Raw genomic sequence first — 17,881 nt, 5'->3', positions numbered from 1 at the left:
AGATATAGGAGCAATTTTTAAAGCAACAGTCGCCTTAGTTGGTGCTTTCTAAAGTCTATAAATCAGGGTGATTGCAGATTGGGACCGTAAGTCTCTATTGCCTGAACAATGCGCCGTTGGAATAACGAACTCAATTGTGTTAAGTCAGTTGCACCTGAGCGAACCGAGCTCTTTCGTAACGACGCCCCTTTAGTTTTATTGAATGACGGATACAAGAGCTCGAAGGTATTTCTGCTAGATGAACGTTTGCGATGAACTGGAGAAAAAAGTACCTACAAAAATAATTGGACATTGATTTTTTATTGAAGAAATTTTTCTAGCATTAAGTACTATATTTTTGTTAGGTCAAGAATGCTTGAGAAGTTGTATGCATGAGTTTTAGTGGGAATATCAAAAATAATTGAAAAATGTGTGCTCTTTGGACAAAAATCGATGTAGGTGCACTCTTTATCTTTAATGTAACGTGATATACCTATGATGGCACCTATATGATCCTTTAATACAAGTATGATTCACGTGCAAAATAATGAGTCGACATTTTCAACTTCAAAAATCGATTTCTCGAATTTGTGTTTCGCAAAATTGTATATAATTTCCAGCCACCTAAAGGTTTAGCTGGTAGAAAATGCATACGGCATTAAGCCCACCTCATGTACAGTACACATTCATGTGCATAAAGAGTTAAATAAATAACTATTTTCTATCTAGCAATGGAAGAAAATTTTTCGATATTATTCTTTAAAAAAAAAAGGAATCCAAAACCACGATAAATTCTCTCCGAACTCATTCCGTTTAGTTGAATTGAAACAGTTCAGGAGGATATTTCAAAATGAACCTCATTGGCGAGTTTCGAAATTTCATCAAAGTCCAGAAATGAAAAAGACTTGGTTGGTCACAAGTTCGATTCGGAACTTGAACTGCTTCGTTCGACCCGTAGCGTGATTGCACCCCGTCTTGAAAATTTCCAGCAAATACTTTGCAAGCTTTGGCAAAGTTTCTGAACGCACGATGAGACTTTAAATGAAATATTACTTGCGGGTCAGTTTGGTTCGCTTATGTTGTTTTCTATTATAGAAAATGCAACGTTTTCGTTTTGCAAGATGCACGGATTTGTGTCATACATTTTTCAATACTTATTTAATGTAATTCTTCGTATTATATTGACTGCCTCGTTGGTCGAGTGGTCGCTAGTGCACTCGGGTCGGGCAAAGTATGACTGGGCTTTTTTCGATTTTTCGTCAATTTTTCAGTAGTACCATGCAGTCTAGAGCTGTGCCCAGTATATGGCAATATGCTCGCCCTATTACATGGGACTTATTACACAAACGGCGAAAAGTGGGTGTATATTGTATAGCAGCACTACGTAATGTGCACCTCTGCCTACCTTCGGGGATAAAAGGTGTGGCGTCTAAGTATTATAATATGATGTGAGTATTGTGTCGCTACGTGTTGACGAAAAAATAGTATCTTCTTTACTGCATTAATAAATAATAAATACTGTCATAGAAAGGTGCAAATAGAACGTCAGTACTTTGTGTTCGTAGGCATTATAGTTTTCCTCATACTTTTAGATTTCCCGCTTAGGTATAGGTACAGGTTAGCAACGATAACAAGGTGATATTTCTCAATGATAACGTATTTATTATTATGAATGTATTTGTGTTACATTGCCAACTTTATTAATAGATATTGTGAGTATTAAATGGTATATTATATACCTACCTTAAATAATTTATTATCGTAATCCGTATACTACCTTCTCTAAACGTCATGCATTCCGTGTTTGTGTGTCAATGCCTACAATGGCCTAAATTATGAATAAAAGGCGATTCATTTAACAAATACGTAATTAATACAATAAGAAATTCTACGTAACTATGCGTCAAATGGTGCCATGGACATGGATTCAATCCCAGACGACGTACAAGGTAAAAGAATTTAGAATAGTGTAACATTACTCATAATTATTGGGTTCAATGTCAATAAATGGCAACTAGCTAAAATAAAATTTAAGAAATACATAATAAATGTAGATTTTGAATTAATTTCAATCTAACTTCTGCCTGCGGCTTCATCCGCGTTCCTGTGGGATAAAAAGTATCCTATCACCTAAGTCATACCCTGTATACCAAATTTCATCAAAATTCGATCAATATTTTCAGCGTGCTTGACGGTCAAACATCCAAATAAACTTTCACATTTATAACATAAATTTAACTCTTTGGCCAGAACCGAAACAACCTCAATATTCATGCTTTCTACAAACTATGCACTGCTGTGTACATTCTAGTAATCCCAACTAATATTATATTAAAATGGACAGCCAAAAGAAAAGTAGATCAAATAATATTTATGCTGTTACGACATTGGTGGTAATACCATATCTAATACAAAATTGGTGTTATGCCGATAAAAAATCACAACGATTATAATCGATTGACTAATGACTGAATGATTCATGAAAATAAACTTGAGGTAAGATAAATAGTAATTCTCATTAAGGCACCTACCTAATACTATTATCATTTTATTGAATAAGAACATTGTATGAATAATAATACCGGATTACGTATAACTTTACGCAACATTAATAAAAATATATGACGAAGGAGAAATCTACGTGGTGTTTTGAAAAAGTGTGACGTCATCATTGCTGACGTCACAGTTGTTGTTCTCACGATGGTCACCCATTTTGGGGCTTAGAAAAACTTCACGAGTACTGTAAACTTAGTTTATTCAACTCCCAGGGAGGTCCGTACTGTACGGCGATCGGAGTGCAACTGCCTCGATTGCCTACAGTGCGGGCGTATTTATAGGACTCGGCGCACGAGCACGTGCTTACAAGTTTTAGGTTAAGTATTGAAATTACAATGATAACGTTAATTTTACATCGTGTTAAACTTAAAATAATCAACTGATGATTAATAAACTGATTTTTAGGACAATCAAGTGAATTAACCAAACTTATTCTACTTTCTCTGGATAATTGATGTGGTTGCGCCGACACGGCCATACTGACAGGCGGTGCGCGCTCTGCACCAGCCTCGTTGATTTTTTTGTTGATTCTCGTAGGTTCTCGGTGATTCTTGTAGGTTCTCGGTGATTCTCGTAGGTTCTCGGTGATTCTCGTAGGTTCTCGGTGATTCTCGTTGGTTTTGTTATGTTGTGATGTGATTACCTGTAGGCAAAGAATGTATTTTCTCTGAGAAGGATTTCTGTTCATTATAAATTAGTTGTTAGTCTCGTAGAGTTCTCGGAGGGTCTCGTAGATTTCTCGGAGGGTCTCGTAGATTTCTCGGAGGGTCTCGTAGATTTCTCGGAGGGTCTCGTAGAGTTCTCGGAGTTTAATTTAGAATTTTTGAAATTTGAAAAGAGTAATTAACCATGCAATACTTATCTGTTTATTCTGGTGGGTTGTTTTCACTCTCCAGGTCGTGGTTTTGATGTACTTGCGGCTGTTGATTCGTTCCAGTTGATCAGGTGGAAGAGCTGATGATGAAGCGGCTGGGGTAAGGGCTTCTTGCAATCCCACTTCTGATGACGAAGGAGAAATCTACGTGGTGTTTTGAAAAAGTGTGACGTCATCATTGCTGACGTCACAGTTGTTGTTCTCACGATGGTCACCCATTTTGGGGCTTAGAAAAACTTCACGAGTACTGTAAACTTAGTTTATTCAACTCCCAGGGAGGTCCGTACTGTACGGCGATCGGAGTGCAACTGCCTCGATTGCCTACAGTGCGGGCGTATTTATAGGACTCGGCGCACGAGCACGTGCTTACAAGTTTTAGGTTAAGTATTGAAATTACAATGATAACGTTAATTTTACATCGTGTTAAACTTAAAATAATCAACTGATGATTAATAAACTGATTTTTAGGACAATCAAGTGAATTAACCAAACTTATTCTACTTTCTCTGGATAATTGATGTGGTTGCGCCGACATATACAATCTTTGTTCTAATGTTTTTTCTAAGTTGTTTCAAAATCCACAATTATCTGACATGTTACATGTAATACTTTGTCTTGCTTAGATAATTCCACAATTCTTCTGTTCTGTTTGCTGGAGTTACATCCAATTTTGGTCTAATTTGATTTAAAAACCATACTTAAGTGTGGTAAAAAACATATTTAAGTGTGGGAGAGCCATGCTTCGGCACGAATGGGCCGGCTCGACAGGAGTGATACCACGGCCTCACAGAAAACTAACGTGAAACAACGCTTGCGTTGTGTGAGTGAGGTTACCGGAGGCCCAATTCCCCTCTTCCCAATCTCCGATTCCCGAACAACAACCCTTAAATTCCTAACTCCCAAAAAGCCGGCAACGCACTTATAACGCCTCTGGTGTTTCAAGTGTCCATAGGCGGCGGCGATTGCTTACCATCAGGTAATACGTCTGCTCGATTACCGGCGCGTTTCATAAAACAAATACTGTATACTATTATACCTCTTTTTAAATTTTATTCATTAACTAGCTGACCCAGCGAACTTCGTACCGCTTTCGCGTAGCAATGATGCTCTACTTTATTTTGTATAGCTGAGTTATGTATGAGTCCCTATTCAATTTGAATTGGAATCTATAAATATCCTCCATATAAAAATGAATCCATAATTTCCTGATCTCACTATACCTGAAAAAGACTTTACTAATTCAAAAAAAAAACAAAATATATTTTCATAATAGTGTTTATTTCATAGGATTCAATCATTTCACTGTCCTGCAGGCGCCTTATCGGCTCTGATGTCAATTTTGTGATTATCTGATGGCATGCGGTCTAATGCATTTGTTAATGTCTAATGCATCGGTCTAATGCAACTAATTCATTGTGTTGAAGGAAAAATGTTTGAAGTTGTTCATCACAATGGATCTCTTTACTGAGTTGTTGTGTGCGCAACGCTGATCGACTTCTCTTGCTGAATTGTCCATAAAATATATTTGCAAAAATGTATAGTCTGTCTGTTTGATGATATATTTGAATCTCTGAATCTGCAAGAATATAAATATGTATACAGGCAATTGTATAGCAAATTGTACCACCATGTGGCTCGCAAAATACTGCCGCAATACTTTACATCATTTCAAATTAAAACTACTTTTAACCTCGACATTAAACAGCCTTCCACGGCAGCTTTAGGTAGTAGGCTTTACCAAGAACATCTTGCTCATGCCACTATAAAATACAACATGCTATAAATGTTGCTGATTAAGTCTTCGGATTATAGACTATTATTATGTATTTGATTTATTGTTTACAAAATAAACACATCACTGACTCGACATATTTTGCACCGACATACTTGCTAAAAGTAGGCAAAAAATTGTCTCGTATAACTTTTGTTGCCCCAAATGATGTCATTTGAAAGCAATTATTGTACTGCTGGATATGAGTCAAAAAATGAACCAATGAATGTAGTGGCTCTGGTGGCGGTACCAATGGCGTCAATTTGACTTGACCGCTGGCGCAACACAATCCAGAGGCTTCATTTTTTAATTTCAATCCCAATGTGGACACACAATGTTCATTAGTCCAATAGCAACAATTTGCTCTGAACTGTAATCAATTGCCACATTATAACTGAATGCAGCTTTGTGGGGATTAAACACAACATTTCTATCTTGATATCGATTCAGTTCAAGTTCATTTCGCGCTTCGCGATGCTCATCAGTTTGATTTGCTCTTATATTTCTTTGACTTGCCGTATTTCGAGTTCTGCGGCCTAAGCTTGTACGTCTGGTTGGTAGCATTGTTAAAAACGAAATTCCAACTGAAAATAAAAAGCTCTCATACATTTTCTGCATAACCGTGTACCTATACCAAATTGTACAAATAGTATTGTGTAGTCACCAAAAGTTACTAAAAATCAATAATGAAGATGTGAACTTACCTTGATTAACAAACACTTATTAGCAAATAAAAATCTTCTTAGTCTTTAAAACTCGAAGAAATATTAAGATAATCTCTCAGAAATATTGAAAAATATACATTTAATTTTGCATATTTTAAAAAACGCGCAATACGAATGTCAATGTCATCCACACCAATAGACTATATTGAAAGAGCATCGTTTGCTCGAAAACGTGAATAGAAACTTTAATTTACACAAAATAAATTTCTGAACACACGCGTAACTGTTGATAATTTGTCATAATTTCTGAACGCACGCATAATTAATATTTGAGGAATTTCTATTAATGCTTAATGCACTTTTCAACATTTTCAATAGATTAAAAAAAATACAGACAATTGTTTATTCACCCTTTTCATAGTTTATGCATAAATGTCAATCATTATTTACAGAATTTGAATTTAGAAACAACATATTTGACATGTACAAATGAAAATTTATCGAATCTAGCTTTTGCCCGCGACTTCGTCCGCGTAGTGGTGTTAGTGGTCAAAATGCTGCCGTATGTCATCTAAAATGTGAATTACTTGAGAATATGTTACTGTTAGCATTTTTAAAGATATGTATTCCAAAAAAAAACACGACCGCCGATTCATCATTTTATAATCATGATGAAAAGTAGCCAAGGTTATCTATATTATTATCCTTTAATTTCCTTTATATTGCCTATCAATAAAAAAATACATTGTTTCGTTGTTATATTCCAAAAAATATTCGTGGAAGCGTAACCTCAACACAAACAGGATTACTTTCGCATTCATAACATTAGTATGGTAGTAAGGATATTGGCGATTTAAATAAGTACGGTATAGGTGTATTTAAATAAGAATCGAACGCGAGTGAAGCCACAGGCAACGTATCAACGTAAATGACGAATTTTCAAGCAAACATTAATCTCCTCTATCAAACATTCTACGCCTTCTACCCTTTTTATTAAAAATTAGCCTATGTTCTTTCGCTCATTAAGTGTCTAAATACAAAATTTCACTGTTACAGCTTTAAAAATGACGAATTTCCATATGACCATTCATCCCCTATTTTTACCCACTCTCCCCTATTTTTTTGCAATAAAAAGTAGACCATGTTCTTTCGTTCCTCATTAAGTATCTAAATACAAAGTTTTACTGTTACAGCTTTTAAAATGACGAATTTCCATATGACCATTTATCCCATTCTCCGCTATTTTTTTGCAATAAAAAGTATCAAGGTCTATTTTATCTCAGTACTAAATTCCATCAAAATCGGTTCACTGGTATAGGCTTGAAAGCGTAATTACAGACAGACAGAGTTACTTTCGCATTTATAATATTAGTAGGGATTCTGTGCTCCAAGTCTCCAACGCACACTTATTCAATAGCATTTGTTTTTTAGTATCCAATAGCATTTATCCAACAATGAACTTTATCCAATAGCAATAAAGCTCAAATTGACTCTACGTATTAGTTAGAAAACGTTTGTATGGGATAAAGAAAAGGGCAGTTTTTAGGGTTTTTCCGTCAATTATTTGATATTTTCTCGCCGTAAAAACCATCCTTGAACTTTGACGAATATTATAAAAAAAGAATTGGCCAAATTGGTCCACGCGTTCTTGAGTTATGCGCTTACCAACACTTTTAGCGATCCATTTTTATATATAAGAAGATATGCTAGTTTCATTTAGTTCTTCACTAAAACATCTAACAAAGATCCAATACAGATATTCAAGCTAATATAAAAACAACCATTTGTTCATTGTCTGCCAGCTACTTGATAAACAAAACTACTAGCTAACTGACCCAAGTCTCTAATTCAAACACTCTGGAACTCAAACTATAAGTCATCCTTAATACCTAAGTAAAGTACGTATTTGTCTTTGAATGGTGCTTGGGGAGCATATGGCTATAAAGTTTCTACCAATTAATATTTGCTAAAGGTACTTTGGTAGTTTCGAACTTAGATGCAGTTCCAAACTGCTAGGAACTAAACACACAGATCTCTAATTAAATGCGTTCACGATATATTGACGCTGGGGATGCAAGAGAAGTTTTGGTATTCGTTGAATTTTGATTTTGAAGGATTATACGGTGACTTTGGTTGATAGATTCAGGAATTAATGAATTCGAAAATATGATTTTGAAATATGATTTTGAAAAAAGAGATACACGCAAGATTTTGAAAATGATTAGGACGATTCATAAATTGATAACAGCAGAAAAGTTTATGTAAGTTTAAGTAATGCCTTTGTACAATGTACACCCACTTTTCACCTAGTGTCATATAGGGCTCAATTCCAGACCCCGTGCTACTATTGAGAAATTTCAAAAAAAAAAAACGAAAATAACATAGTAATACTTTGTTAAAGAAAACACTAATTATTTGATTGAAATTGTAAACGAAAGATCAAGTTTTGCTTCCGTTTTTATCTCAAAACGTGGGTGGAAGAAAACAAATAATGATGGAAGAATCGTAAAAGATAGTGTTTCTTATGTGTTTGTGTTTTGTTCTAATGTCTATCACTATTTTTGCTGGCGGACGATGAAAGTTTAACTGGATTGCTTCCAGATGTTAATGATGAGGATTATTGTGAATGAAATCTGGTCTGATTAATATAAGTATTTAGGGAATAGAAAATAAAGTTCCCAATGAAAAGGAGGATATCCGACCAGGCCAGGTGATCGTACCTGACGGGCTTTCTTCTCAACTATTATATTTTGTTGGAATTCATTCGTATGTTAATATTTTATGACGGCATCCGTTGATTTGCTCGTCGACTTCAGTTATCTGTCACTTGCCATGCAACGCCATAAGTATAAGTATGTTTCTGTGCAATACTAAAGTCGATGTAGACTTTCAACTCACCTTACAAACGTGATAATTGTGGGAGGCCATCTTGTTTAGAGAAGGCGTTGAATTCCGCCTTCATATTCATGATGATAGCAAACTTAGTCTCAATGAAATGCTAATTCATAAAAAGATACTTTAGGAGAGTACCTAATAAACAGTTACGTAAAGGATATCTATTGATGTATCTTGTGAACCTTATCAAACATTAATCATACTACCTATATTTGGTTACTAATTGGAGGTATGATTCATATCTAAGTGCTTACGTGCCGAATGTAGTTGTATATGTACGGTATGTTAACACAAAACACGTAATATTTTTATAGATTAGATTTCACCTTGCTAAACAGGAGACACGAGATAATGAGCTTCCATTACACGTGGGTAAGACAGCGACGCCGTGTCGTAATTTATACAGTTTTCTTTAAGCCTCGTGCCCACTAGAAACATTTGTCGAGTGACATGTTTCTAGTGGGAGAGCCATGCTTCGGCACAAATGGGCCGGTTCGACCGGAGTGATACCACGGCCTTACCGAAAACTGACGTGAAACAACGCTTGCGTTGTGTTTCATTGTGTGAGTGAGGTTACCAATCCCCGATTCCCCAACAACCCTTAAATTCCTAACCCCCAAAAGGCCGGCAACGCACTTGTAACGGCTCTGGTGTTTCAAGTGTCCATGGGCGGTGGCGACTGCTTACCATCGGATAACATTGTTGAAATTGTTCCTTATCGCACTACAGTCAACAATGTCGCCGCGATGTCGTCCGACGTTGCTCGACATCGACCGACATCGCACGATGTCTCTGAGACACATGTTGCTCGACAAATGTTCCTAGTGAAGACGAGGCTTTACGTTTATTATTCGTATACGTATTGTAAAATATTTACGACGAATTTATTTGAAAATAATGAGTTTCGCTACTAAGTATTTGGGTTTTGTCGTAAAGCTTACAAAGAAACTATAGGTAGGAACTACGTAGTCTATATAATCTATTTTTACTAACGATGTTTACGTAGTTTTACCTATGTTTATTTATTTTCAAAGACGTGATTATTTACTAAAATGGAAAGACGCCTCAATGATCCAGAGCAGAATTGATGAAAGAAATAAAATACTGCTTTCTGACTTCTAAAATGCAATAAATAACTATTAATAGTCATACGTACTGATAAGCTACCCACTCACTGATAGGTAAGAAATCGGTGCCATACCCTATCAAACAAAAAAGTAATCATCGAATCTAAATCGATTCAGGCGATCGATTAGATATTAATCGATTCCGAATAATTGTGAACATACATAAAAAAGGTGCCAACAAATTGATAAGCGCCTCCTGTTTCTCATGAAGATCAGGCTCAGAACTTATTCTGCCATATTTGATAATAATTGAGGTTGCTAAGTTAAGACTTATACTTATTGGCTAAAAATAAACAGGTTTCAATTATAAAAAATAAAACAAATACATATAACATTGCACAGCTGGTGTGGTGGCTGGGCAATCGGCTGCCGCTCAACGTGTAGAGGAGTCAATTACGGAACAACTCTTTGTGTGATCTACAAATTGCTTTTACGGATTGGGTATTATGTGTATGTTTATAAACGTATCCACGATACAGGAGAAAATCCCAATGTGGGCATAAAAAAAAAAGAAAAATAATCGTGCTTATATCAGTCACAGTTAGATATATTTATAGTTTAGGGAACAGAGAGTAAAGCTCGCTAAGAAAAGGAGGATCCTCCGACCAGGCGAGGTGATCATGCCTGGCGGGCTTTCTGCCCAACTTGTTGTTTGTTGGGATTTTCTATCCATGTTTATTTACATGTGCGATGCAGGATATTTATGACGTCATCCGTTGATTTTCTCGTCGATACTCAGAGATATTTAATGATTACTTAAACTATCACGTAGTAATGATTTTGTTACAAAAACCATTGCTAAGTACCTACTGGGTCAGATAATCATTAAATGACTCTGAGTACGGCGGTCTGTGCGACTTCTATCATCTGTCACTTGTCAGGCGTCGCCACAATAGTAACAATAACGAAAATATCTAACTTACCTATATTCGCTTACATTGTTCCCAGTACTTCCTCCATCCACTTTCGATTAGCATCAAATATTCTATTGTGTACCAGCAGCTAGTTTGCAATATACAACGTTCTATTACATTGTTACCGTACGGCTTAAGCTTTGTCGATATCCGCAGACTACGTGTGTTTATACGTATTTCGTTAGTGTTTAAGCCGCTAAGCCGTAAACGTTGACTACGTCTTATGTAAATGTTGTTAGCATGCTAATGCCTAAGTTTTGGAAGCCTTTTACTACCACATTCAGTAATTTTATTATAGTGTAGTACATTCATAATAGATAGTTAACACAGGAGGAGCTTAGATGTAAGCTAGTGTGTCTGAATTATAAACCAGGGCCATAGGTGGAGTGTTTCATCCGTTGTTATTTTCAAAAACTAAGAAATTGTCTACTATCTATTTTTCCGAATGAAGGTCATAACACACTTAACAAGCACGGTAGGGTTCTGAGTGCGTAGCTTCACTTGCGTAGTCCGGAAAGCGTAGTGCAGAGTGCGTAGTTCGGCTTGCGTAATTTGGCTTCCGTAGTCCGGAGAGCGTAGTTCAGAGTGCGTAGTACGGGTTGCGTAGTTCAGCTTGCGTAGTTCATCTTGCGTAGTTCAGAGTGCGCAGTTCAGAGTGCGTAGTTTAGAGTGCGTAGTTTAGAGTGCGTAGTTTAGAGTGCGTAGTACGGCTTGCGTAGTCCGGCGAGCGTAGTTCGGTCCGCCAACTCAAAACCGCTCAACGGTTGGTGCACAAAACAGACGTTATCGATAACAAGCTGCCGATATAATTAAAACTTTTTATTATGAGTATAGATAATTACATAAAAAATATTAAAATAAGTGACTATTAAACATTATTTGTACAAAGCCTATGTATTAGTATGTTGTTTTAGATTACCGAAGAAACCAGAAATAAAAAGAAAATGGATCGAAAAAATTGGTTTCCTGCCAAAACTTGTCTAATTTGTTCGGATCATTGTGTAAACAGTATATTATGAGGATAAACTGAAAAAAAATACATAGCAGTACCACAACCAAAAGCTTTCTAATTTTCTAGTAAATGGGTAGGTAATAATTAACTATTAATAACTATCAGAAAAAAATCCGGATTGTGTAAGCAGAAATACCTAATCACGCTATGTCCGTTATGTTTTATGCTAATTTAGTAAGAATAATTATTAATTTTATTTTGTAAAGGCATATCAAAAAATAAAAAATAAACACAAATACAATATAGTTTATAGCCAGGAAAGACGCACATGCTGCCAAGGTGTAGTGCGTAGGAGCATCATCTAGCGCTGCGCGATCACTGGTTTTAAACTAAGATTTTTTCACTCTTGATTCATATAGTGTAAAGGTCAATTTTAATTGGCATTTATATGAGGATTAATAGTGAACACCTATTATATGGAACTTGGACAACATAAATGGTGAAAAATGAGTGTACATTGTACAATGGTATTACATGTCATAATGTGCAACATTGTCTACTCTTTCGGGGATAAAAGGCGTGGATATTTATTTTATTTATTTATTATTTAAAGAAACGTACATCCAAGTATGAAAAATACATTGTATGTAGGTGGTAATTCAAAAAATAAACATAAACATTTAAAATATTGACTACTTATGATAGACCTACCATCATTAGTACCTCTTATAAAGGTCCTTTCATCGTAAAGCATACTTGCTTTACAATAGAAGAGTCTTCATCAAACAACATCAAAGATAATAGCTCTCAGACTTTAGATGTTTTTATCAAAGGAGGCTTTGGTCATCATTATTTTATGTTTGAAGTAATTAGACTTCTTTGAAGCTTTAGAATAATCTTGTAAGCTAATATTTAAAATAATTGTCACTACTAGTGTTACTGGGGAACTCTATGAGAGGCATTCAAATTTCGTCGTTACGCATGTTGCTTCCAATCGGCCTATCTGGTAGTCATTGGGGCTCTGCAGGCCTAAGTCTTGTGGCTGATATAAGGATGCAAACGGGGGATTGCGTGATTTGTCACTTTTCAAAATGAAAAAATAAAAAACTCTTAGTAACCGCCATAGTGGGTCTGAAGACGTTTTTACTGTCTTACTTTAAAGCTATCTGTGCAAACAATTGTGTGACCAAAAACTCAACACAAATTTTCATTAATTCGATTCAATTTGTGGGTCACCAGGTTGCAAAATGGCAAACTTACATAATCCACACTTTTTTTTTGTGGGTGGAAAATCATCCAATGGCTTCTCTCGAATTGGGCAAAGCGAGAGAGAGTGTCAGACTCTTATTGACTAAAAACCACCCCGTTCCTACTCCTGCTTTTCGAACCGGAGCCCCGGTAAACCTGCTAGGTAGTCCGTAGCTCCGGATCAGGCATCAGCCCTACTGGGCCCCATTACATAATCCACACTTAGATACACGGTTTTCTTTCCTACACCTAATCACAAGCAGAACCTCTATAATTATTTTACAGGAAACTGCTAAATATACTGCGATCTGTTTGGAATCCGCTTAGTTCACCCCCCTCCCCCTCCCGCTGCGTCCGGCTTCCGGAGGAAACGGTCCTTCGGTACGGAGGACGGAAGCCTAAGCTAAGCTGGATCTGATATCAACAACACGTTCGTAAACTGCTTGGAATTATTATGTTTAAGGAGCCCTTGCGATACTTGGTCCTGAGAGGTACAGATCGTGAATAATGAATCAGGTTTTAACTGAATTAGTCTTGTTTAGTTTGTTTGTATTTTTGTGTTTTTTTTTAAGTTTTGGTCTTTCGGTACAGAGGACCGAGACCGGTTAAGTTTGATTTTACTTGGTCGTAAAATGTTTGAGATGGGTACGGTAACATTAAGTAGATATTGCAAAAGTATCGTGATTTTCAAAAGATTCATGTAATCAGTCTTTTTGTGTTTTAAATATCATTTTAATGCATTTCTACATACATATACTTAATGATTAGATTAAAATCTTTCCCGGGCTTCCCCTAAGGAATATTGTAGGTCGTATATAGGACGGGTAGTGACAACTATCACGATTCACTATGTTAGTAGTTTAATGTTATAAAAAAAACATGGCTACATTTTAATATTGTAAAGATTATAGGTATAGTTAAGAGTTTTTGTTAAGCATTTCTAAACCTATTAGGTACTATTTATCGTCACGTCTTTCTATCCTCGAAGGTGTTGGCAGAGGAGGACATTACGGCACGTAATACCGCTATACAATGAATTACAATGTGCACCCACTTTTCAGCACTTGTGTTGAAAGTTCAATGTAATAGTTTAGTGGGTGTCTATTCTAATGGGTGAGCCTTTACTGGGAAAGATCCCAAACTCCGCGCTACCGCAAAAAAAATAACAATATTACTTTGCTAGGTACTAGTAGGTGCAATTAATATTCTAAAGGCAGTCATTGTTAACTCAGCAACTTTAAGGCGAAACAAATTTTCTCTGATTCTATAACAATGCAAAGCTATGTATAAGTATCTATACTTGACTATTTGAGATAAGTATATAAATCTTGTATACCTATATGAGTTTCAACCTTTGGTCATTATATAAATAGGACTGAAAATGTATTTAATAATTTTGTTTTAACACTCTTGTTAGTTCTCCACAGACTCTTGGTCGGTGCCCTTGTCATAAATTTTTTTCTCCCATTTTAGCAGCATTGAGGTTTGGTAGGTACACGTGTCCGAAAGTACTGAGGTAAAATAATTCCGTGAAAAACGTGCTGAATTCGTACGATAAGATAATAAATGACTCTCAATAACAGTCGCTATATAAATATATCTACATATCTACCGATTGTTTATGATTTAATGATAAGTATTGTAGATATATGATATCAGATGATTCATAGTATTTATATTTTTGAAACGAGTCAATTTGGGTACATTATTTTGGTTCTATACTTTCTATGCGAGTTGAAAATAGGTATTAGTTGAGTACTCGAAATAAATATACATAACTCCATTAAAAAAAACCTATAGATCAATACCTACTTATGGTCAATTGGGATCATCATGAGTAAATTTCTTAAGACATCTCTAAAGAATCAATGTGATTTAAAGTTTGGGCCAATCGAATAACATAATAATCTGAAAAAATCTGTTTCTCGTAATCTATCAAGTCGAAAGAAAATATTCCATGACGCACAAACATGATAAACTAAACATAATGTGGGAACTGGGACTATATTTAAACGTATGTACCTCTGATCCGGAGCTGCGGACTGCCTAGCGGCTTACCGGGGCTCCGGCTCAAAAAGCAGGAGTAGGAACTTGGTGGTTTTAGTCAGTAAGAGTCTGATACTCTCTCTTACTTCGCCCAAGGCGGGAGAAGGCATTAGATGATGAGCCCCGCTTAAAAAAAAATGTTTGAACGTAACTATGTTTTGTTTCCAACTATTTATCTTTAAATTCTAAAAATAAAATGTACCTATTTGACTGACACATTCTTGATAAATGTGCGAACATTTGAATGTAAGGAAAATTCGATTCGATAAAATCTCGGTGAACATTATTGTAGTGTAGGTATAATATGAAAATTCACAGAACAAGATAGTATACCTTAGCAGCGCATAAAACTAAGCAATAAACTTTTATCCTAGTTCACTTATTCACGATGACGTCAGCAGTAATTTTCATAAAGCGGGGAAAGCGAGACAAACGATGAAAACCACCATCACACATGCGGCCAACATCACTGATGCAAAGAAGAATTTATGTTCACCATCCATATTGTTCTCTACGGCACCCTGGGCCACCGCATTTAACATTATGTGCCAGATTTATCGTGAAATACTGTCTTCGACCTCCCGTCATTTTTCTAGTGAAAATTGACGAGCATGTCTTTGGCGCCTCATATTATACACTTTATTGGCATTCTTACAACGTTTTGCTCTGCTTTTTACGTCAGGCGCTGGTATTTTGTTTGTTTTTTGTTATTTAACTACAAAAACATTTTAAAATAACAAAAAATATTGCATACGTAAATTCGTGTGATTATTTCAGTAAGTTATATGTATTAAACATATTATAATTGCTATGGTACCTGGGTATTTAAAATTATAAGTAACAAGCAATAGTTCATTATTCATAACAAAAGGATGGAGTGGGGGTGCCGTACAACTTTATATTTACAGTTACCACAGGTATTCAGGATCGAGACTTTGCTGCAAATGGTTATCGTGCTACGTGGCACTTAAAACTTCAAAACAATATGAATAATAATTTACAAACTTTTGTTCATTGTAAGTTTTCACGAAAACCACAAACGTCATCTCTGTCAGCGCTCGGCCGTAAACAAAATGTGGCAGACAACTACAAGTTTTAATAAATTCGTCACCGAACTTCCGAGCCGAAAGCCTTAATTAAGATAACGTCCTTGGTGGTGGGGAATCCGGTACCCTGCGGGGAGAACTTCAAGTTTAGCAGTTTCGTGTTTGTCTTAGACAACTTGGACAGTGAAGTAACTAGTCAAACAAACTGGGCGCCCGTCGGCGAGCACCGATTTAAGCCCAGCTTAACATCCAAATTAAATGCTGCTACACGTACCGTTTTACGGATTGCGGAATGCTTTAAACACACTCCATGCAGTAGCCCACAAAGTGTTATGAAACCAGACTATGTTTAAACTTTCCGTTTGCCAGGAATTCTGTTGAATACTTACATTGTGGTTTAAAAACGCGAAAAACATTTTCATTCGCCGCGGGCTGCGGAGCTGCATCAGCGGTTGTGAACAATAATACAAACAAAATAATGACGACTATTTTATTTTGTTGTTTTTGTTTGGAAAAACCGAGACTGTTCAGTCGATGTTTCAGTGGAGCGTGTACAGCTAATTACTCTGAACAATGAAGTATCATTGTTTCGAATGATGTCACAATAAGTTTTATAACCACAACAAGTACAGTCATTATAATAATGCATCCATAATTTAATATAAGTCTAATATAAAATTCATATATAAACCTTTATTTCTGACAAAAAATATACAACAGACTAATTTAATTATCTACACAAAAGTACCAAAACCAACAAACGTTCCAGACATTCCCACAAGATTACTGATAAAACAGAGACAAATTACATTCACTACGAGGTAAATTTACTCTGTACAAACTTAAACACACTTGGAACGTAGGAAAGTTTGTAAATATGTAACCGAGTGCGTATAGTAGCGATCTAAGTTATACGGGTCTCAGTACAAAGTTTCGTATTAACTGTGAAACTTAAACATCAAAGCAACAACGCGAACTTGCTCCCAGACCTCATACCTGTCGACAATTTCAATAACTAACTTTGTCATATCGCCTTACTAAAATACTTGCTCGTAAATTTCACCTTTCGACAGCTGCTAGTGCTATCGTTTTGTAATTGTTCGCTTCATATTACGTAACCTTTGTGTTTAATCGAGCGTAATTTGTCGGTTCCTTGTAGATTCAAAAGTTGGTGATTGAATTCAAAGTTTTCTTTGTGTTTGGTTGGCTAATTTGTAAAGATTATTATGCTGACTTGAGAAATATTAATCTAGTAACTTAGTAAGGGTAGGAAATTAGTAATGGTACACTTTAAACTGCTAAGTAAGCTTGAAGAAGAGATATTATTACCTATATAGACCAACACATCAATACACGACTATAAAATTGTTACACAACGTTTTAAAGTGAAGATTCGAGTCATAAATCTTCACCATCTTCACGTCACTTCAGATTGCAAATATTTGTACGATATGAATACCTTTTGCATGTCGAAAAACAAATTAAAGGGTGAATGAAGGGTTCCCATCTGAGGGATTATCTCTTTCACCAAGAATGAAATAAGTAATGAACATTTTCCCCTGATCTCTTTGTTAGAAACACGTTCATTAATCCCAAAGCCTCAGGCTGTTGTCTTTAAGCCATCTCTTCGTTCTAATGAAAAACGAATTTATAATTGAATATAGAGGTGAGACTTAGGCCATTTTATTAATTAATCTTCGTTCTAAGATGAAAAGGTGTGGTTTCAATTGTCAGGGAGACTTATGTACATGTGCACATAGAGACTAATTGATGTCAAAGGCAAAGAACCCATTTTGTTTGTGTTACAT

General features: G+C 35.8%; 1 long non-coding RNA gene across 1 annotated transcript in view; it reads right to left on the bottom strand.

Annotated features, from left to right (window-relative positions):
• The window catches only part of LOC126912808 (uncharacterized), a 114,637-nt gene extending 108,584 nt beyond the window's left edge, over positions 1-6,053 (bottom strand). Inside the window, exons 1-2 of the long non-coding RNA XR_007707455.1 lie at positions 5,885-6,053; positions 5,454-5,764 (exon numbers count right to left, since the gene is read on the bottom strand). This is a non-coding gene — a long non-coding RNA (uncharacterized LOC126912808). The remainder of the gene's footprint in view (positions 1-5,453; positions 5,765-5,884) is intronic.
• Positions 6,054-17,881: the final 11,828 nt, after the last annotated feature.

Source organism: Spodoptera frugiperda, chromosome 30 (genome assembly GCF_023101765.2).
Source record: "Spodoptera frugiperda isolate SF20-4 chromosome 30, AGI-APGP_CSIRO_Sfru_2.0, whole genome shotgun sequence".
NCBI classification, from domain to species: domain Eukaryota; kingdom Metazoa; phylum Arthropoda; class Insecta; order Lepidoptera; family Noctuidae; genus Spodoptera; species Spodoptera frugiperda.
The sequence above is the reverse complement of the archived record's forward strand: the minus strand, read 5'-3'. Positions and strand labels throughout refer to the sequence as shown.